Below are 23,372 nucleotides of genomic sequence, written 5' to 3'. Positions count from 1 at the left end.
TTTTTTTTTTTTTTTTTTTTTTTTTTTTCTCTGAAGATATTTTCTCGTTTCTATTGCTTCTTTCTTTCTTGGACTTGCTCTTACTTTCCGACTCTTTCAGACTATCATATATGACCTGATGCTGGACAGGTACAGGGCACATTTTGTCTTTTTTTTTTCCTTAAGGCATGATATCAAGCATAATATCCCCCACACAAACATATATATGTGCAAATTTATCACCATGAAAGTAATGAGAACTAGATGAAATTATAGTATAGCTTTAATATTTTAAATAATTTATATGAAAGCCTTGGATAAGCAATTCTATCATATGGAAAATGTTGTCTTAAGAAATTTCTTTAAGTAGACACTAAGTAGACGCTAGGGTTTCAGGTACAATTTTGTATTCCACTTGGTAAATTTCAAATGAAAAAGAAATGTTTTATGAGCTTAAACATAGTGCATAGTATCATTGATTTAAATGGGAGATTTGATGTCCTTTCTTTGGAGACAGTCTACTACTAATTATTGTTGAATTTTTTCTCTCCAGTATGTGTCTCAGAAATCAAAACTGGTACGCAATGGACCACAATAATAGAATGTGTTTTATCTAGCTCATCTACTTAAATATAGATGAGCTAGATTAACCCAAAAAATAAATATTAATGACCATTCATCCTACCATTTCACTTGCTACTAAATTCACTAAGGTGCAGATTGAGCCTGAAAACAGAGATAGGCCATATGCTGTCTTTTATGATATTGATATTATAAAACATTAGGGCCAGATTTTGGGTATAGATTTAACATTAGTCAAAACAAATGATGATTTTGAACACAATGATTTCATTGAGGTATATTTCATGTTTCTCTTTATAGCTTAGAGACAAAATACTACTAGTATTTGGTAGGCCTATGAATTTCTGGCTATGGCAAAATGACAGATATCTTACTTATTGAATCAACAGCAGGCTGTATGATTTTGCAGCCAGAAAGATAAGAGAGAGCTTACTGAGAAGAACTGTTTATAGCAAATATTTCTGGATTAGTGACCCTAATTTAATTCAATTTAAATGTAATATAAATGTAAAATAAATAGGTTACTAAGTTGTTTTTATTATTATCTCAAAAGGACAAGATTTAAGAAAGTAAAATTGTCAGTGAATTCAGTAGTACTGAAGACCCCCAGCTTAACCTTTTGTAATATTTAACCTTTTGTAACAACTCAGTGGAAATGGGTCCAGAATGTTACAATTTTAATTCAATATCATTTTGCAATCACCTTAAATCCTTTTTATATGCTGTGTATATGAAAAAATTCCCCTCATTTTTTCCTGTCATAAAATGTGATTAGGAGTTGGTTTATGAAACAACTAAGTCCCACTCCCCTCTAAAAACAGAATATAGTTTTAACATAGATTATCTTCTTTCTGAGGTTAATTATGAGGTTATGAGGTTTAATGGAGTCCTTCATGCTGGTAATATCTTTGGAGACAAGTGAAAACAATCTGTCAGTTGCCATGGACACATCTATGTGAAAACCTTATACTCCACTTTTACCGTGTGCCTGCATACTGATATTTACTATACAGAAGACTGAGCGTCCCCATCTTAATTCCTAACATGCACTGTGACTTTTATGCAACTCCCTGCACAGCTAATTTACACAGCTTGCTTTCATTGCAGTCTGTATCAATTTTGGCAATTTCTTGAGAGAGACATGGCACCACAGGCTAAATGATAGCTCATAATAAGCCAGTATCTTTTCTGTAAAGATAATTGTGAACATCATTAAATGAATGTTATGCCAAGGGGAATAGGTATTCTTCCAAGAAGGCTTTCCATTTATCCTGTGGTGTCAAGCACAGCAAACAAACTGTAATCAGCCCGAGCTTCTTGGGATTTCTGGGACTGGAAATCTGCTGTTGTAGAAGCAGTGAAAATTCAGTATATCCATATATGAGGACAGAAGTGCACACTTTTCTGGTAGCACTCTAGAAGTTCTAGGTAAAATCTAGATTGCTGTTTGCTTCAAAAATCTATTCAGTCAGACATTTCAGGATGAAGGGTTACATATTTTGTTATAATAGTGTTAAAAATTAAGATGAAAGGAAAAGAGGAATACTGCTAGATAGGGGTAATATAGAGTCATTTTACCTCCATAAAATATTGATAACAGTATCTCTAAAAAATTATTTTACTATAAAAATGAATTTATGAGGCTTTAACAAAAAAGAGTATATTGGTGAAATATCCAGCTGATAGGTCTGCTGTTTTGTTCGTCGGATACAGTATACATAGTGTAGTTTGAGAAAAGGCTTCATTTAATTCATATTCATCTTATTCATTCTTGGTTGAAGGCAAGTCCGGAACTCATAGAAATGCTCAGAGCTCTTCTGAGACCCTTGGAAGAAATTACAGATATCACTTGTAGCATAATGGTTCCTAACTGTGATTCATAGAGATTTTGTCTGAGGCAGGACTTTAAAGAGGAGGAAGTGAACTTTTCAGCCACATACATGAATGTACGGTACAGGAATTTGCTAGCTGCCCCATTATTTCTTTTCTCACTCTTCACACACAGCTAATGGTAGTAAAATTCCACTTTTGAAAAACATAAAAGAACAATATTGTTGATTTATGTTACTCTCTGAAAACAAATTTGGAAATAGTGTCTAAAAGTTTTCATATATTTGTATACAAAAAAAGAGAATTCAGCTTAGAGTGTTGTATCTATTAACTGAGACCAGAGAGGAGTAAAGAAACTTTCATTTGAAAAAACATGAAATCAAAATAATTATGTTGGAGACAATGCTTAATCCTCTAGCTGATGCCATGCGACTCCTAAAAGTCTGTAAGAGGATGAGAGTTCAGAGACCAAGAGGAGTCTGTTTGTAGTTTCCTAATCACAGATGAAGGAATATTGCAGCCAGCTGGGCTGCCCTATGTTGTGTGTTGCTGTGATGGCCTCATTATGAAAACTGAATTGCCATGTAAATATAGTTGCCTACATCTGCCTGGTAATCTCCTGAACCTTTAGTGAAAGCACTGGTGTACTTGTCCAGAATCTGCTCTGCTATTTCACTTTGATCTACCTGTTAAAGCTACTTTGCTTTGATCTATTTAAAACTGACAAGACTATATATTATATATATTTATATTATACAGCCAGTTCTGCAGAAGATATAGTGAAAGGCTGGGGCCAAAGCTGTGTAACTACATTACACCAAGACAGGGTCAACATTAATGAACCTGAAGGAGATACAGTGATAGGGTCACAAAGACCAGTAATTCATTAATGCAGTTATAGTAGTATTGTAACGTATTGAAAAAAATCATGACTAGAGGCAGTTCTGAATATAAAAATATCTATTCTTGGATGTGTACGTTTGTCTGCTCTTGGCTGTGTACACTTGCAGCTAGAGATGATTCCCAACTTTTTTACCTTTATATATATATAAAATATTGTATATAATATATATGCATATATGTAGGATATAAGAGACTCTAAGATTCCTGCTGTGATATATTAGGAAAGAAAAGAGAATGTTCTGCACATGGGTTAATCCAATAAACTTTTGTTAAATTAAATCAAAACAGAAATCTTTCCCATATTTCTAAAGCTGTGATATATAAGAAATGCTCTGGATTTGCTGGTGTTTCTCTTAGATGGAATTCAGATCTACACAAGATGGCTGAAGGTACTGTCATGTGGCCTTTCACTCCTGCAGCTGAGCTGCTGTATGGAGCATCCCTGCCCATACAGCTCTGTGCAGGCCTACTAAAATGGTAATTCACAGAATCACAGAATCATCTAGGTTGGAAGAGACCTCCAAGATCACCTAGTCCAACCTCTGACCTAACACTAAGAAGTCCTCCACTAAACTACATCACTAAGCTCTACATCTAAACATCTTTTAAAGACCTCCAGGGATGGTGACTCAACCACTTCCCTGGGCAGCCTATTCCAATGCCACTTAATGTGGTTGGGTTTGGAAGGCAGAAGGCCAGGAAGAGCAAAGAGTTTGTCTTGTTTATCAGGAAAGTTGATAACAGAAAAATGCAGCTGCATGCATGTATCTGTCTGCTCTGAAGTGAGTAAAAGAAAAATTTAAATAATAAAAGGCCCTCCAAAAATATAAAAATAGTAGGCAGATCATTAAGACACTTCTTGCTTCCTCTGAGTGATCCTGAAAGCTTGTGTAAACTCAGTGGGATTCATCACATCCTCCTTCTGCCAAAGATTCCCATTGGTTTATGTGATAACTTGATAATATTGTGCCTAATAAAAATAGATTGTTACCAAAAATCTCTCTCAGATATGAAATTCTTTATATACAGAGTCTTTTTCATGATGATGTTGAAAAAAAAAATAAACACTGATTCTTTTTTTAAAGTGAATAGGATTATTCCACAATGAAATTGAATTAACCTTATAAATCAAAAGAAAGAACCATCCTAGAAATAATATTTTGTAATGTAAAATTTCTTTGGTAAAATACTTTTAATATGAGCATTTTTGACATGGACCTGAAATTTCTTGGTCAATTAACCATTACTGATGAACAGCAGAAAAATTCCTTGAGCAAACTCATGCATAATACGTTGGCATTGAATTCAGCGCAACCCTAAGGCATAGAAGAGAATAGATGGAGCCATCTAGGAAAGGAGGGGGGTTGTCTCTTGAGGGAACTCCATAGTCTCCCAGATAAGTCTCTAGCAGAGAGGAATGCTTTCATCATCATGCAATCCTACCATGTGAACATATTTTGACACTTCAGTAATTATTTCTAAATCACTGATCATTTTTGTTTGTTTAATACCAGTAGGTAACCAAGTTCGACCAGCAGCAAGTCCCTTTTAGAGCCAACAGGCACTGACTCATCTAAAATGGCACAGCCACTGCACTCTTCTGACAGAGGCCACCCCTTTGCCCCCCTGCTACCAAAACCTTGTCATGTACACCCATTCACCACTGAAAAGGAAAGTCAGTTTTACCTATCTGCTGTGTGATTAATTCAGAGGCAGGACCAGTTTTAAAGTTCATCTGTCATTACAAGAAGCAACTGAAGGACAACTGTGAGGGCCAAACTCGATCATTACCATATTTTTCGTTTCCTTGCTGTAACTAGCATTCTTCTCATTCGATAGGGGACAGAAATGTGTTTTTTGCTGTCTAGGCAATGGAAGGTCTCCTTTCCCTACCTGTATTGTCTTAGTCTTCTGACATAAGCAAAAGCTGCTTTATAATTGAAATTAAGTACCCAGCTAAAAAAAAACAAAACAAAACAAAACAAAACAAAGTTCAGAATTAGGTGGGGATAGAAGGTTTAGCAGCAGAAATAATTGCTCTGATCAGGTCACAGCCAAAAGGTATATTTGAAGATAAACTGTACTTATTTTATGGAAATCAAAGAAATTATGGATTATAGAAATTGGAATTTTAGTATTTTTTGTGTTTCTACCTTACATAAAATGGCTACCTAGAGGCCATCTGAATTCAAAACAAGGTAGGAAAACAAAAAACAAACAAAACAAACAAACAAACAAACAAAAAAAACAATAATGTAGACATTAAAAGGTGATGTTCTGCATTAATATTCTGAAGCGTGCATAATGAAGTTTAAAAGTAGGGACATCCCTGTAGAAGTTTAGGAGATAAACCTAATATTAATCCTCAGAACCAAGCAAGAATAAGTCAGGAAGTCCTAAAATATGTTGAGTGGATTAATGGTCAAAAATAGTTTTCCATATTTTACAATTCTGAGGAGAGTGAAGGATGGGGAGAGACTACATTACTTGTAATGGTCATCTGAAATCAGCAACCATCTTTCTTTTCAAAGATGCTTTTAATTGCTGACTTCAGGTCTATTAGTGGACTGGCATCAATAGTGTTCAGAATTAAATTCTACACCTGAATACAATAGCAGTTGTCATCCATAGTGCTTTGGCAGACTCCATTAAATTTCAGCATATATATAAAATTGTCTGTTTTTTTTTTTTTTGCATTACTGTTTACTGCAAACATTACTACATTATTAATAATGCACTGCTAGTAAAATTAAAAAAAAAAAAAAAAAAAGAATCCAATGTTGAGCAATCATATTGATAGTTTTTAATAATAATAACAATAATAAAGTATTTACTCAAGGTTTCTGAAATAACGTGAAACAAAGCTAAATTTTTCACAATAGACTAATGACACATGAAGATTCTGGTTAATAAATATATATATATATATATATACATAGTCTCTTCTCATCTCTTTGGATTTTAGTATCCCAGTTTAAGGCATCCAGAAGAGTTGCCCTTTGACAGCACTGAGATTTACAGCTGCACAGTGACCCTGTTGTAAATTCATGATGATGATTACTGGTTAAACCAAGCTATTGAGTTTCTTTCTGATACAATTCTATATAGGAGAAAGTATTTGCTAATTTACCTAAATGTTTTAAAATCTCAGCAAGTGAAATAAAATGTCAAAATAAATAAATCTGATGATTTAGTAACACTTTTACTATTACTTTTTAACAAATATATATATATAATTTTCAAATTCACAAAACCTATTCCGAAACTGCAAAATATATCACAAAACATATTTTACAAGAACAAAATCCATTTAAATTCTAGTTACATGTTAATGCCCAAAATAATTATACCTCACATTTTTTCTGGTTGCCACAGTGACATTAAAAAAAAAAAAAAAAAACTCAGTTGTTCTCCACTTTTACCATCTCTTATCATTTCTGCAATTTCTAGGTCAGAAGTTCACAGCTCTGATGCTCAAATGTTTTGCAATTATATAATTTCACTGTTGTAAAAAAAAAAAAAAAATTACAGTTAGAGATAGTTCTTGTTTGAAATGTAGGTGTATCTTGTAAGCCTCTTTATCTATGTATGAATATTATAATTGCAATATATAAGAGGGTTTTTCACAAACCTCAAAATCTTCTTGTATTGACTAAGAAGTTCACCAAGGAATAAACCTTTTCTATTCTTCATGCCACATTCTGTTGGTAATTTCCAGATAGTGAAACTACACCCAGGAAGATCTCTGTCAGATAAAGTCTTACTTTAACAACTGTGAAACACTTAAGTCTCACTTATTTCATTTCTCTAGATTAGGAGAGCTGTTTATGTTCCTAGAGTAGTTATTCTGCTATGAGCATGAATTTGCCGTCTGTATAGTATATTAAAATATCTTAACCATTGAAAAGATTATTCAGACTGCCAGAAACTGACTAAAAATGAAAAAAGAACTATTTTTTATCTGCAGTATCTTTTCATTGATAAAAATCTCATTGATAAAAATCTCACAGAATAATAAACTGTTTTTTTTTTCTTTATTCCAACAGCATTATGAATGAATTCAAGACAAAGTAGTGTTAGACTTAATCAATAGAACTTTGATGTCTCAAATTCTTCAACTACTGTTCAAATACAGTTATCTTCCAATTTTGACCTTGACTACCAACAACAACTAAACACTATGAAAATCTTCAAAATTTCCTTTAGTAACATAATAGCTTATCTCATTTCACTGCATGTCATTATTTAGGCTTTGGAAGAAGTATAGGAAACAACCAGATGGTTTAAATCCATTTTACCTGAATCTTCTGAATATGCTCTCATTTCTTTTCACTCAATATACAATTATAGACTTTTAATTAAAAACAGATATTTCCAGAGTTACCTTTTAAATGTTGCTAAAGGTAGAGAAAGGTAAATATACTTGTGCTTATTAGATTCAAATATTCAAAATATTTGTCTTTTGAGTGAGTTTTTAGTAAAGGGAAAAAGGCAGCATAGTTCAATCATCTATTCTGTGTTTATCCCCTGAAATATCTTTTCAAAGAACAAGTGCAGTTATATGCTAATGTCATATTAACTTCTTATGCCACTTGCTTTATCCTTTTTGATTAATAGGAGTATTGTTAGAAATTGAAAAACAAGGTGACTGTGTGCTCAGGCAGGGAAAGCGAGGTTTCAAGAGATGCAATGCATTTGTCTTATTTACAGTTTTTATTTCCCCTCAAGATATATGAGTATAATGAATATGAGTTACTGAAATCAATAAGCATCCAATTACTACCCTTTAAAAAGGCAGTGAAGATTTACTGACCCTAAAACAAGGTTATGAGAAAAAATGACATACAAGACTCTTGGAGCTGCCACATCATAGCTTCCATAAATAGGTGAAGATACGCAGGTATGAAATGTTTCTTTTCGTGTCCTTTCTCAGAGTCACAGGACTCAGTGGTGTGGAAAATGAATAAATTCTTGTATGAGATGCAAATGCAAAGATTTAAGTGTCCAAGAGTATAGAATAAATTTATCACAATCTTTTATTTAATTGGTTATCTAATTAGGAGTTCAACTAAGAAAAATAGAAGATTGTACAACTGAAGTTCCAATGAAGGAATAATATCAAGATTTAGTCCTTGTAATCTTAAGGGAATCAAAGCCCTGAAGACAGGAGGAGTTGGAAATAACTGGAAGTAAGGGAGGAGTTGCTGATTTAAATTGCTGCTGTGATTTGTTATTCATGGCTAAAAATCTTTTGTAATAAAATTAGTACAAAATAGAAGAAATAATGAAATCTGATTGTGCATAAGGAAAAAAAAATCTGCATAAAAGTTGATATTACTGTTACTGCCTTTTGACTAGATATCTTATGGACAGTTTCTCCTACAGAAATGGAAATTTTGGTATTGAAGTTCTGGGTTAGAGAATGCCAGCCTCTGTTTGTTATTGCTTTAAGACAAAATGGGACAAATTTCTTGACAGATAGCCAGTGAATTTATCGCTGATGAGAATGCATTCCTGGCAGTGAGCAACTGATTGAAGAGACTGGAAAGGTTTTAATGTCTAACTCAAAGGCTAAGTCTTTAGCAATAATGCTTTTGCAACTTGGACGATATATTCCTTATCACATATAGCTCAGGACTTACTGTGAAAAACTGAAGGGCTTGATTTTTTTCTGTTAATGCCAAGCAACAATTTGTAATACCACATCATTCGTGAATTATAGTTTAATGAAACATATAAAAGTTTTTTTTTTTTTTTTTTTTTTTTTTCATGAACTACTGAAGGCTTTCCATGCATAAAATTTGATAGTTTCAAAAGTTACAAAAATTACAGTATTTGACCCTTTTTCACAGAAACTGTCAAGTTCTGCAAAAAATCCCAGTTCTGTTAGTGGTAAAGGAAGTGTGTCAGACAGCATCATTTGTAGTTTTGTTTAATTTTCCATATATAAGTTTAAAATGTCTCTCTGCTGTTATTTGTTTCTCTTAATTGGCATGGTTGTATTCCCATTTCCTTGGGGACTGGGGGAGGTGAGGGGTAGAATAGGGAACAAATCCTTGTAAAGGTATAAAAGGTATAAGTGGAAATGAAGTAATATTTCCAAACCACCTCTGTAAGTCATGCTTATATTTATTTTTGTGGTTTGGGTTTTGGGGGGATGTTTTGTGTTTTGGGGGTCTTGTTTTGTTTTGTTTTGTTTTGTTTTGTTTCTCACATATTGTTTTGGTTTGAGGGGGGAGGGGCAAGGGAGAATTTGGTTGGTTTGGTTTAGAATAACATTTAGGTCCCCCCATATACTATCAATATGCACCCATATACTATCAATCAGGCACAATATATACCATAAAGATGTGTTCCCATACCAAGTATTGCCAGTAACTGTAACTAGACCTTAAACATTCTCTAGCATGATATTGCAAGATATCCTATCGTATTGGGTTATCAGAACAGACAGTTTTATGAATCAACTACTCATTAAAATTGCCATGCTTACTTAGTATGGAAGGTAACAAGTTACAGTATCTTATTTTTCCATTGACTCTGAATCTATATTGCCAACAGAATCAATTTAACATGAGCAGACTGGTCCAAGACTCCCTCAGCATCTGTTCCCCTCTTCATTAGATAAATTGGGAGTGGTGAAGGAAACCACAGACACATAAAGAGCATTTGCAATCTACGCCAATTCTTTTGGATGCCTGCGGCATTACCAGTGCATATCTTGTCTCTATTTACTTAGAAAACTATAATGGATTTGCCTGTACCAAGCTAGTTAACCATACACCAGTAACAGTTCAGGAGTTCAGGGCTGACATTTTCAAAATAAAACTTTTAGTTGGCCTCTGTACCAGTTTGGGTCCTTCCCTTGTGTAGTGTGGCACCAAAGTGATGGGATAAGTCTCTCACCCCACATTGTAAACCTTTTCTTTTTCTTTCCCCCTGTGGAAGCTTCTGGATCTCTAGCTGCCAATGCTGATCTGTAGAGCAGTGTGCTCCCAAATCTGATTGTTTCTCGTATTCCAGTGTACGTGGTATGGTAGAGCATCAATTGCAGTATTCATCGTGACTTCTAAAACACGTACTTCCTTTGAAATTCTGTAATGAATTAGATTTAAAAAAAAAAAAAAAAAAAAAAAAAAAATCTTTTTTAGATCCTTTTCTGATATAATATTTTATTTTAACAATAGCATTTAGTAACAGTAAGAATGCCATTTTTACATGGAAAATTCTTGTTTTCCTTCTATCTAGCAACATCTAGGCACTGCAAGTATGAATCTTATATTTTATTTTCACTGTATTTTCTTCTCCTTAAAAATTCTCAACACCTTTTTAGTCAGATCTCTGTGACTTTTATATCCCCTGCATGTTATATCACATCAGGTTGCCATGGCAATGATACAAAAATATTCAGAATCATAAGATGCTCATGAATCATTCTAGCCAGGTTTCTGAAATTAAAACAAGTAATTCAAAAGTGACCCTGATGTTTGTGTGTCTGTTGAGACTTTACACCAAAAGTCCTAGGATAAATTCTAATGATGATGATGACCATTTACAGATGTGCATACTGTACTGATTCACTAGCAAGGCTCATGCACGAATTATACTTTGAGGGTTTTCTTCCCTTCTCCCACCACAGTCCCCACTACTAAAAAGCATGTTTTAACTTCATATGCATTTTCTGTCACAATTAAATATCAGTAAAAAAATACAAGGACAGAAAGTTCATCTCATCTCCTCTGTTTGCCAGTCTTCACCCATTGTCAGCTGTGCTATCATATTTATTATAAGGTGCTAGTATAACCTCCATTTTTTGATGGAGGTTTTGCCTTACTTATAGTCCCACTGAGAGATCTTTAGACTGTCCTTACCACTAAAAAAATTTCTCCTAATGTGTCACCTGAATCTTTCTTCCTGAAATTTATTGCTATTATTTTGTGTCCTGTTCCAACCAAACAGCAAAGAAAGATTGCTTCTTTGTACTCCCAAACACTGTTTTATATAGTGAACTCTTATCGTAGTTTCTCGGTATCTACGCTATTCCTTACGAAAGTTTTTTTGTTGTTGTTTGTTTGTTTGTTTGTTTTTAGGACCTGTTTCTACATCTTGTATCATTCTCTTCTCTTCTGGATCTTCCAGCTGGCAGTGCCTAAAATCAGATCTAGAGCATCAGCTGGGGTGTTTTCCATATCAGTAGAAGACAAGAAAACAAACTTCATGTCTCTCACAGGACCAACTGATGCTATATTGTAACACTGTGACTGACTTTACCTGTTATCATGACATAGTCTCAGTTAAGGATCCATAACAGCGCCTAGAAATTCTTTTGCAGAACTGTTGCCCATATTCATTTTATGTAGCTTAAAATTCTTCCTAGATGTAACAAATTTATCTTGTCCTTTTGAATAGCATCCTTTTTTTTTCAGATCAAATCTCCCATTTGTCAAGATAAGTATGAGTTCTGAGCATATCTTCCTAAGTACTGGCAAAGTACTAGTACTAGTCTGCAAATTTAATAAACCTAATCTTTATTTCATCTGCCAGGAGAACAAGAAATCATGGACTAAGACCATACACTCGTGGAACATTATTCAGTGCATCCTTCTGTTTTGCTTCTTATCTGTTCTTTATAAAATTAAAGAATTTTCTTTATTAAGAATGTTCTTTATAAAATTAAATAGAAAAAAAGCTCAGAACTACCAAAATGATGGAAAACTGCCTCAAGCACCTAGGAACATTGTATATCTTTGCAAGTCTGTTGGTCTTAAGTCATACTGAAAATGACACTCAATATGCATGCATTACATGGATGTATTTAATGCATGGAACATCCATTCACTTTCAGTGCAATATCACATATCAATGCTGTTTGCTTTAACAGAAGGAGAAACAGAAAAGTTATTCCCATTGAGATTAGCACTCCCCAGAATGATTTCTGGCTGAGCTGTGGGATGCATATGTACATTCTAGTGTGCTGCAAGCCTCTAAAGCAGTTGGAAAATTTTGGAAACCAGAAGTTTCAAATACATTTTATTTTCTCTGATGAAGTGAAGCATTCCTTCTAAAATAAGGTCCAAACCAGAACTTTAAACAAAAGTGAAAATTTGTGTGAACTCAAAAAGAAAGAGATGACAGGAGGCAACAAGGAAATTGGTTCTTTAGGTTCAAATTCACAAAACTTTAGTTCAATTCCTATGCTGCTTCTCTTCAAGACCAGGTTTCCACTGAGAATGACTTATCACTTTTCTTAACATAAATTGTACTGATACCATTGTTAAGAAATCTATAACATAATCCAGTAGAGAAGAGTTCTGCTGAACTAGCCAGGTGCTCTGGAGCTATTTTGTTTCAGAGGAACCTTTCCCAGTGTGCTCTTTTCAAACTAGTCCTTTAAAATCTGCTAGAGAAGCAGCTGGCCAATACAATTGTTTTGCCCATAGTTGTTGCAAATGGTACTTCTCCACAACTCTTTTAGTTAGCATGCTTTCCTTCTGTATGTGTGTGTTGTGTTTGTCCAGACAAACTGATTGTCCAGACAAGCTCCTCTCATGGTACAACTCAGGATCACAAAGCTAATGAAATGTTGCTGCTTTTTTATAATGTTACTAGCCTTGCTTTTGACTTCTGTTAAAGCTGTTTTGTTAATTTTTCTTATAGAGATACTGCCATTATTTCCCAACTATTTGTTCCTGTTAATCCCAGTTTTGCTAAATCTCACAACTGATATATCTGATATTGTTACCTAGGTAATGTTCGTGTTGTGTGGTGTTACTTACATGGTTGCCTAGGTACTGTTTATCTTGTGAGATTGTGCTCCCAAAAATCCATTTTTAACCTTCTGGTTCGTACTGGTTACATATTGTTTGCTTTGCATACATTCTGATTACACGTGATTGTACTTTAGCTTTGGTTCCTCTACCTTGTATCTTATACATGGTCTACATACCAGAGAAAACTCTACTTGTTATGTTTTTTGTTTTTCTGGTTTTGTGCTCACAGAATAACCTGTGATGCACTTAGCATGCACTAATGAAAGAATTAACTTATACTCACTTAATCACAAAATATTGTAATCTCAACCATGACCTACTTTGAAGTTATCTAAAATATGATTATACTGCCAAGGAATTTTGAGTGACTCAAAGGTTGTCTGTTTGTGTATGGGTTTTTCTGGCAAGGGTTTGATAGTGGATGGCTGCAGGGGTGGTCTCTTTGGGAAGAGCCCAGAAGCTGACCCATATCAGATAAGAGACAGTTCTCATTATACACATTCTCATCCTCTCTTGGATTAGAACAGGTTCCTCCTCATTAAATCTATGAGGTTCTGCAAGTAATCTTTTTGTATGTTTCCCTTTTCTCCTTCTCATTAATGTTGTATCCAGTAATCTTATCTCTCTTTTCTGAGCTAATGCAGTATCCTATCTCTCTGGAGTCTGAAAATATCTTGTAGTACTAATCTGTATTGGAGAACATACAGAACTAGTACTACTTTTTGGACAATAAGCAAATACATTTTGATGATTAGGGTATAGTAAATGTTGGTCAAAAACAAAACAAAACAACAACAACAACAACAAAAAGAGTATTAAAATACTTTGACTCACAAGAGCCAAGTAAAAAAAAAAATGTAGATAGAGTATTATCTAGAGACCTATTAAGTTAGCTGTTCATGCAACAGTTAGAAATATTAAAACACTAGGAAGCAGGAAATGTACTTTTTCCATTTTATTTTATAATAACAAAATCTAAGTACTTGAAATGAGATGCTTAGATTTATATTTTCACCAAAAGTCTATCTTAAGTCTTCTAACTGACTTAAAAATAAGTAACAGATAATTTAGTATAGTTTATATATTATATAATATACACTATATATTTAGTATATATACATAATATCTACTATATATACTTAATATATACTATATATTTATATAGTTTATATTTATATATACTATATATATGTACTATGTACCTCTTAATAATAATTCCCATAGTAAGAAAGAAAATAAATTTTTTCAGCCTAATTTTCAGAAACAAGATCCATCAAGCTGTGTGCATATTTTTGGCTTCCTGACTTTGAATCTTTTCTAGAGAGAACATAACTTTTACAGAAAGTACTGTGTACCAACCCATAGAAATTTGGGGTGGAAAATTAAAAAAAAAAAAAAAATCTACTAAAATATGTTCTTCTGTTTGTATATATAAGATTTAATAATCTAGTCAGTGATCTGTTTTTATTTCATCTGAAAAAAAAAATTAAGGTAAAACTAGTAATATCTCTCAAAAGTTTCACTAGCTGCATTGTAGGGAATTAATTAGCTGACAAGGCTTTAAGGGTCTGATACAAGTCCATTGAAGTGAATAAAAAAAAGATACTTTAATGTTCTTAGGAGATTCAAAATCATAGGATCAATTCACAGCAAAGATCAAAGATACTTTTGGATGTTTCAAGCATTCTCTTCCCCACCTCACGGCCCCCCTTTCTTTCTATGCCCTAAGCTCTCTGCTGGTTCCAACTCCTGCCCCACCCCCATCTTCTGCTGCCGTCTTTTCTTTCTTTTCTTTTTTTTTTTTTTTTTAATGAAAATTGATGATTCATAATGAGGAAAAAAGAATGTACTTTATTCCTTATTAACATGACAGCACTAGACTCTGAAATCTAGCATAGCTGATAAAGATGTACTTGCACAGAATTTAAAAGCTACCCTAGATCTTTGTACTATGCAGTGGTGATTTTATTTTTAATTTTTTAAATCCCGGTATCTTAAATGTTCCAAATTTTTATCTTCAGATATCATTAAATTCACTCTTTTATTGTTTTAGAAAATGAGGATAATGCAGAAATGCAAATAGACTATTGTCTAAATTTTTTTACTTAAGTCTGAATTTAATGAAGTGGGGATAGACTTCTTAAATAAAAAGCTGACATTTTTTCCTTTCTGATTTTAATGAGGAACTGTTTTATAGAGCAACACTCACTTTCCTCACATCATTAGGGTGTACACTTTGTGAAATAAGTTTTAAAATGAAGGTCATATGAGTTCCACTAGATTGAAGTATTGCTTTATAGTACTGTATGTCCATCTGTTTGTTGGAAAACAAGATTTTAAGGAGCTCTAGAAAGAAATTACATTTTTTCAACTGTACTTTTTTTTTTTTTTTTCCTAAGGGGTCTTGGGTTCTAGTATCTGTGACACTTACTTACCCAGTCACCATATTACTGAGATTGTCTATTTATCTTTCTTTCAAATATATGATGTAATAACACTTGGGTTCTTGAAAACTAACATGGCCTGTTGGACAGTGTGTCTCATGCTCCTCCCCCTAGAATGCTTTGTGGTGTGGAACCCAAGCTTTAAAAAGCCATGCTTAATAGAATTGCTGGGGCAGACAAAGTGCTTGACAAGAAGAAACAGATAAAGAGAAGATAATCAGATCTTCATAAAAAATCAATTTTATTCCTCAGATTAGGACTATTTTTATTCCACTGCTTCTAGTGAAGGATAAATAACAAAATTACCAGACCATACTGTTCCAGGGAGATGCCTTAATGCCACAGGCAGAATCTTCAGGAAATGCCACTTCAGTGATTATTTTTTAAGAAGGAAAAAAAAAAAAAAAAAAAAAAGTGCAGAGAACTGCAAATCAGTTTGGCTTTACTTCCTAATTAAGATTTTGATCAAAATTTCAGCTGTTCTTTTTGATCCCTGCTACAAGATGTAGAGGTGAAGAAAGCCTTAATATGAATATGGGGGAAAGATCTTCCCCTGTAGGTTATACAAAGGGACCGGCCCTCTGCTACTGAAGAACTATGCCTCCTGAAATGTAGGGCAGCCCCGTCCCAGGGCAACATGCTGTCCCTGGTGCTGACCACTATAGCCAGGCTCGAAGCCTGGTTTTAAGACCATCTGCCATCTTCTGGACACAACAGCACAGCCTCATGCTGCTGTGGCTTAAGCCTTTCTGCCTTCATTATCCCGTGTGTTCCCTTTCATTCCTTCATTTTCCCTTTGACTGTGACAATACATGAGAAAAAAAGCTTTTGTAGTGAGATAGGGTTTAAAATACCATGACTTTGTTTTCCTCACACCTGTAAATCCTAACATGATTGCACTTTGTAGACTATTTTTAACTTCTCAGCATAATTTATAGTACATAATCTTAGAAGATTCCAGACTAAAATTTTCCATGGTCTTCTAGTTGCTATTAGTTGCTATTATTCCAAATATTCAAACATAGCATCATCTATAATCTCTCTTCCCACAATAACCTCTAAGATTCAATAATGGTGTTAATTCCAGATACTAAAATGAGATTTTGTGAGGTTAAAGCCAAAAATCACTTAATTCAGATGAATTATATGCACTTAAAATTAGGTAGACAGTAAGAAGTGCAAGGACTTTGAAATAATTAGGGTTAGGTGAGAGCAGAATCCCAGCCTAAACATTCAGTCTAAAGTCAGAAGGAAAGTCTGTAATTTACATACGCACTCTAACCTCTGGTCAGTCCTTCCTTTCCTATTCAGTCAGTCCAGTGGGCAACTGGAAATAAGCCACAAACATACTCAGCAACAGAGGTTAGTTGCTTTGGCTAGAAATGATGAAAGGAAAATCACATATTGCAAGACAAACGGTCTCTGTTAAGACAAATACATTTTCACATTCTATTGCTTGAAATTTGTGCAGGAATTGAATGCAGAGTTTTATGGTAGTTATTTCTCATACCTAGTGCTTACAAATTTGAAAATGTACTGTCTCCGTAGTTCCCTTCTCCATTTAGTCCAACTATGCTAATAATTCTGAGGGAAAAAAAAATAAAATAAGCTTCTGTTTTGCAGATAATAACAGGACATGATAAAGAAAACCCAGCAGAGAAAGTCATCATTTTGTGAAAATTCTTTGGACTAAAATAATACTTTCTTTTAGTGCAGTTTAAGTTTGCATCTTGGATGAAAATCATTATCCAAAACTACACAAAGGAAACCTAAAGGTGAAGGGGTGCCCAGAAGTCTTTCCCAAAGAAAAATATTTAGAGGTGTTGCAGAGGCTTGTCCTGGTGGAGGAAATAAAATAGAAGAGATTAATTTCAATATAACAGTTACAAAATATCTATTTAGCCCACTTAGACATGAAAGAACGGATTCGTGAGCTTTACAATAATTACAGAGAACTTGAATCACAATTATGCCTTTGATAACATTTTTGTAATATAAAAGATAATAAAATGTTTGGTAGTACAGCCAGATGTTAGCCATTTGTAGGTTCTACCCATGGCTGCGTAGAGTAAAAGCAGCTGTTCTGTTTTAGTAGAACACCCTCTTAGTAGAACACCAGCTCTTTGTTTCAGGAACCATTTTGTGATAAGACCAAAACAAAGACTCCAAGTCTGATTGATATTCAAGGTACAGCTTTAAATTTCTGTATTCAGTCTGTGGTAGGCAAGGGATGATTAGTGTATTTGACTCATGCAATTTTTTTAACACAACAGCTTCTGAAGGTTGTGGTTCATATATTGATGTAGTGTTGTAAGTCCATTTTACAACAGTTCTGAAAAAAGTGGACAACTTTAGCTCTTGTTTATGCAGAGATGAGAGTAGGCGTACTATTGATGTTGTCACTTCCACAAACTGATTAGAAAAGGATTACTCCATTCGTCATTTCTTAGAAGCAGAACAGGACAAATTTTTCTTAGTCACAGGCTGGATAGGTAATGTGACTAAAAACACAGCACATCAAAATATATATCCCTTTAGAGATTTTATATTTTCTGTTTTGTTGTTGTTGTTGTTTGTTTGTTTTGTTTTATTGTTGAGCTGTATTTGGTGTGTTTTTAATGTGCATACATGATTATCTGTTGATGTGCCAGAGTGTTTTCACCCATAAATTCATTAAGAAATGATTGACTATCATTTAGAAAACTACGAACAAAGCACAGAATTATAAAAACTACTTAAAACTTATTTAGATGATAAATCCCCCCAAAAAATGTTAGAGGTTAAACAATAAAAGGGTTGATTACATGACTTACGATGTAAGTTATTCTGTAAATTCAAGTGCTTTTAGTGTGAGGATTTATTGTCTATTAGGGTTCTGTGCAGTAACAAGGAATAACATTAAGCTAAAGAGATTTGATGTTAATAGTTTTGTTGCCTCTTGTAGACTCTTTATGGCAAATGTTATTTATTAAAAACTTTAAGCAGCATGAATGCTTTTGTACTGTGAATATTTAGATGATATCTAATGTTTAAACCATGCCACTCTCAATTAGTTTAAATAATTTATATTTCAAAAACCACAGGGAACAAACTTCACTGAGTAACAAAAGCAATAATCATCTTTATGAATATATTTCATTCCACCTTATATGCAGATTGTAGCACATCATTTGATAATCTATTATTTTAGGTTCTGGAGAGGAGTTGTTAGTCTTTCAATAGTAGATAAATAAAGTATCTCCTTGAAGTGGTCATTTCTCAGCAACAAGCTGCCAGTTTGATAAATTTATTTCTGTGGTGTTGTTCCTCAAATTTTGTCTAGTGATAATGAGACTCTGTGAAGATCTTCACACTTATCTCTGAGCATGTTGAAAAATCTGCTGTAAAAATGCCTTTAGGAAATCCTTTAAACATTACAGATAGGGCCTGGGAAAGATCAGGTCTCTGCTAAAGAGCAATGATTACTATTATTTAAAACCTTTAAGGTACTTATTAGGGTATTTATTTTCCTGAAGTCAGTAATGTGAATATTGTCTGCAGGTGTCCACTTCAAACATGCTGTTTTCTTCTTTCACTGTCATGAAGAACAGAAGAAGCAAGAACTCGGTTTCCATCAGTGAAACATGAGATATTCTGGAGCAGAACACTTAAAAAATGCAAAATGGCATTGCTTTTGACATTATTATCTTGAATCTTTTGTGAACTACCTTGCAACTTTAGAGCCTTTCATTTGTATGCCATTTAATACTACATTTAGATGTAAAACTTGTTACTAGTGGAGAAGACATCATCACTTTGTGACTAAAGCTTTCTTGTATAGGGGCATTGTATTTCAATTTACATTTCCACTTGAATGAATGTACTCATCCCATGAACTGTTGTGATCCTTAGTAGATGCTATTAGTAGTGCACTCCATACCCATACTTTGAACAGTTCTTACTATTGTTCTTTTATTCTTTCTAGTAAGAACCCTTTCTGTAAGAACCCTTTCTGTAAGTTATATAGAATAGAAAAAAGCTTCGGGGCATTAAAGAATAGAAAAAAGCTTCAGGGCATATACTACACTGCTGAAAACTTTAAATCTACTGCTGGTGTAGATAAGACCAAGGGGGCTGGAAAGAAAACATTAAATCATTGACATGTGGCCATTGTCAGTGTGGCATAAAGGATGCTGTTTGGTAGTTAAAGAAAATCACTGCTCTTTCTGAAACGTCTGGTACAAATGTGCAGATCAATTCAACAAATTCACATTTTATTTCACAAAGAGCCCATTCTATCTAATTAGTTATATTTTTCCCCAACTAATTCTTTTGCTTAGAGAAGAAATAAAGATTTCAATGAAAGAGATATGCAAAAAAAAAAAAAAAAAAAAAAAAAAAGGAAGAGATGAGCAAAAATTGAAACACATTTTAAACCTGAAAATACTTTTTTCCTCTTCCCAGCAGTTTTTTATGTACTATATGGGTCTTTAAAATCACCTAGAGCACGTATTTCCAGCAACTATACTATAAAATCCATGGATCAAACATCTTAGGTAAGAGGTAAGATGGAGTAGCTTGAGGCAATTAGAGGAAGTTCAATTTTAAAGGAATGCACAAGTTTTCATACAGCAGTTTTCATGCTTCCTCTCTGATCACAGCTGTAGTACAGGAATGTGATGTTAACCCCTTATGGAATTACCATATGGTGGAATGCAGACTCTTCTGTGTTCTGCCCAAAATGCCTAATTCTTAAATGCCAGGATCAAGTTTTATGATGCTCTTCAGTATCTTAAAACAGAATATTGTCAGCAAGCAGTGTGTAGACTGTTGGAAGGTATAATATTTCCATCACTGTTTCACTGAATATGGAAGCATAACACGATGAAACTTTACCTTCATGTTTTATTGTGGGCCCAGTAGTGCTATGGTCACCTTTGTGCAGCAGCAGTGACTTCAGCAGTCACAATTTTTCATCTAATTTTAGAGTAAAATTTTAGAGAAATTTTGCATGAAAGTGCAAACATCTTAGGTATCTCTTCCTCCATATTAATGCCATAATGACTTAACTCTTGTCTGTATTTATTCACATAGGCTCAGAAAAATCTTTTTACAATTGAATTCATATTTTTCAAACCGCTTTTTAATGAGGTTGTTTGTTTGTTTTGCCATTTCTTATTGAGTTATCTGAAGAAATATTATATGATATCTAAAAGCCAGCTGGCAGTGCCTTGTTTGTTGTTTTTTCCAACAAATACTTTGAATGAGGGACTTATTTTAGAGTTTAAGGAGCAGAGAAAAGAAAAGGAATTATGAACAAGCTTAAATAACATAATCTCCAAGGTTGTGTCTTTAGCTTCAGAGCTCTCATTAACAGTTAGCGATTGTCAATTAGAACTACCTAAAGTTCAGTTCCTAAATATTTTTTTTTAATATATGTTTGCATTTTCTGAATGTCTTCTAGACATCCAAAAATGAGGCAACTAGTTTAGGCTCCCACTAGAATCAATGAGGAGAACAAAGCAGTTTGTTCTATGCCTCTTGCATACTAGCTTAGAATTAAATTAGACAATCCCTGAAAGCACTTATTTCTTTCCAAGTGAGGGCACTTATGGTGCTCAGCTTAGACATTAGTATCCTTACTGTATTTTTATTTTGTTTAAGGTATAGGACAGTGATGTGGCAGAAAGTTTACTAATGAAATAATAAAAATGCAATACAGTTTTACCAATCTGAACACATACATCATGCATACAATGACTGCAACTTGTCAAATCCTTCTGCATTTGGTTTTTCTATCTTTTTACTTTGGACATTCCCAGATGTTGCTTTAACAATAGTGGGATAACCAAAGATGTTTCCCCCCATACAGAGAAAAAATGAACTGTCTTTGTACAAATAGTTTCCTTTACTTTCATATCATTACATCTAACAAAGGAATTTATTTGTTACAGCCATAATTTTACTTAATTTTGTTGGCCTATTCTCAATGAGGAATATGTGCCATTTGATATGTTGCACAGCTAGCCAAAGCAATCCATTCTCTTAGATGATGCAATTTTTTGCTAAGCCACATAGGTAACTTTTTATAATATATAGCAGACTTTAGCAAATAAACATAATTAAGGATTTCGCTTTTTTAGAGTTGGTAGCTGAATATCTCTAAATGATTGAATCTTGAATTTCAATTTGAACAATTCTGACATTAGGCCAATTTCCTTTCTACCTAAATTACAAAAAGATTTTCTGCAAAATAAACTTATTGAAACTCTTCATTATTAGTTGCATACAAATGCTGGTTGAAGGAAAACTCTGGCATAAGGCTTTACCAAGTGCTGATGAAGTTTATGTGTTCCTAGGAAAGATTCAGGTTTGTGTAATCAACCCTACCCGATGAACAGCAGTTTATTTAAAAAACACAGTCTTGCTCTCTGTTTAGTAATTAGTTCCTCTCTAATATGAATAGTTCGCCATAAATGAGATGTTACATTTCAACAAGGGCCTTTCTTCCTTTGTATTTTTTCTAGTGCTTCTAATGAAATCTCATGGAGTAAAATTCTTGCATAGACAAGAACTTTAAAGATTTCCATCTCCATTTCCTTTAAAGTTGATAGTATATTTGCATAAAATGATGAATTGCATTCTCTTCTTTTGAGACTCTAGTATAAAACTGGCTAAACCACAGGCCAGGAAGAGTGGTGAGGAAGAGCTGACTCACTGCTCTAATTATAAATCTGAAGACTAATTAACCTTCCATGACTAAATTAAATCCCAAAATAAAAAGGACAGAAGCCTTTAAACAAAGATTTAAAGCCCACTAGAATATAAAGTACAAAATATATTCTGGAGGATGGTTTTGAATTTGACATTGATGAAGATGTACTGTATATGCAAATGGTACATGCAACACTAGTCTGGGAAACAGGCTTTCAGAGTTTAACAGCTGGGACAAACACTGCCACTAAAATGTACTGCAAATAGCTCTGTAAATGTATAACCAAAATCTTTCCTGCTGCATTGTTTCAGATCAAGATTTTTTACTTCATTATTTATAATAAAAAAAAATGATTAATCCTAATTTAATCCTATTGGAGGACAAAAACCCCAGAATAGATGATTCCTGGCACTATTTCTTTCGGAGTAAAACATAACCACCTTGTGTAATTGAAAACATCTTTGTGGATTAGAGAACACAATTCCATTTCCCTCACTGGAGCTGTGTTGGCTTCACATGATTTAAAGAACAAAGTCAAAATTTCTTCTTAGTGACAAAGTGTTCTTTATTGACAGTGCTGGATGCAAGGGGGATCCTTCCACCCAACGTGCATACCCGAAGTGACAAACTATCTCACATTTATACAGCAGAACAATGAATATTCAATTAATGCCTATACATATTCATTACTTAAACCCGCCTACTCATGCTTCTTATGCTAATTAGCTTATCAGTCCTTTGCACTTGCACAGATTCTTTCAAGAATTGTGGACAGGGGTCTCTGGGGTGTGGGCAGTGGTCTTTGGGAGGAAGGCCGTATGTCTTCCTCATAGTATACTTCTCACCCTTTAGAATGTAGTGATTTTGCAAGTTTGCAATGACCTTATCAGTCTGAGCTAATCTGAGCCCTTGTTGTCCATCTGTTTCCTGCCCGAGACAGGATGTCTGGCAAGCTTTTGTTACTCAGTTTTCACATATTCTTCACCTCTTGGCTCCTGATAGTATATCTTACAGACTCAGATCAGACTACTTCTTCCCTGACTAACAGATAATATTGAGTAACTAATCTATTCTATTCTTGGTACCTAGATAATGATTCATCCTACTGCCTAGCTAGCTAATCATCCTTTTATATTTACTAATTGCTTGCTTGTTTCACACAAGTCCAAA

The 23,372-nt window shown here is 33.9% G+C and overlaps 1 long non-coding RNA gene across 1 annotated transcript; it reads left to right on the top strand.

Annotated features, from left to right (window-relative positions):
* The first annotated feature begins 331 nt into the window (after window positions 1–331).
* Window positions 332–23,023, top strand: LOC118173928. The gene is made up of 3 exons (XR_004754454.1): window positions 332–345; window positions 11,086–11,091; window positions 22,762–23,023. It is a non-coding gene; the product is annotated as an uncharacterized LOC118173928 (long non-coding RNA).
* The last annotated feature ends 349 nt before the right edge of the window (window positions 23,024–23,372 follow it).

The sequence above is a fragment of the Oxyura jamaicensis genome, chromosome 13, assembly GCF_011077185.1.
Source record: "Oxyura jamaicensis isolate SHBP4307 breed ruddy duck chromosome 13, BPBGC_Ojam_1.0, whole genome shotgun sequence".
Classification (NCBI taxonomy): Eukaryota; Metazoa; Chordata; class Aves; order Anseriformes; family Anatidae; genus Oxyura; species Oxyura jamaicensis.
The sequence above is the reverse complement of the archived record's forward strand: the minus strand, read 5'-3'. Positions and strand labels throughout refer to the sequence as shown.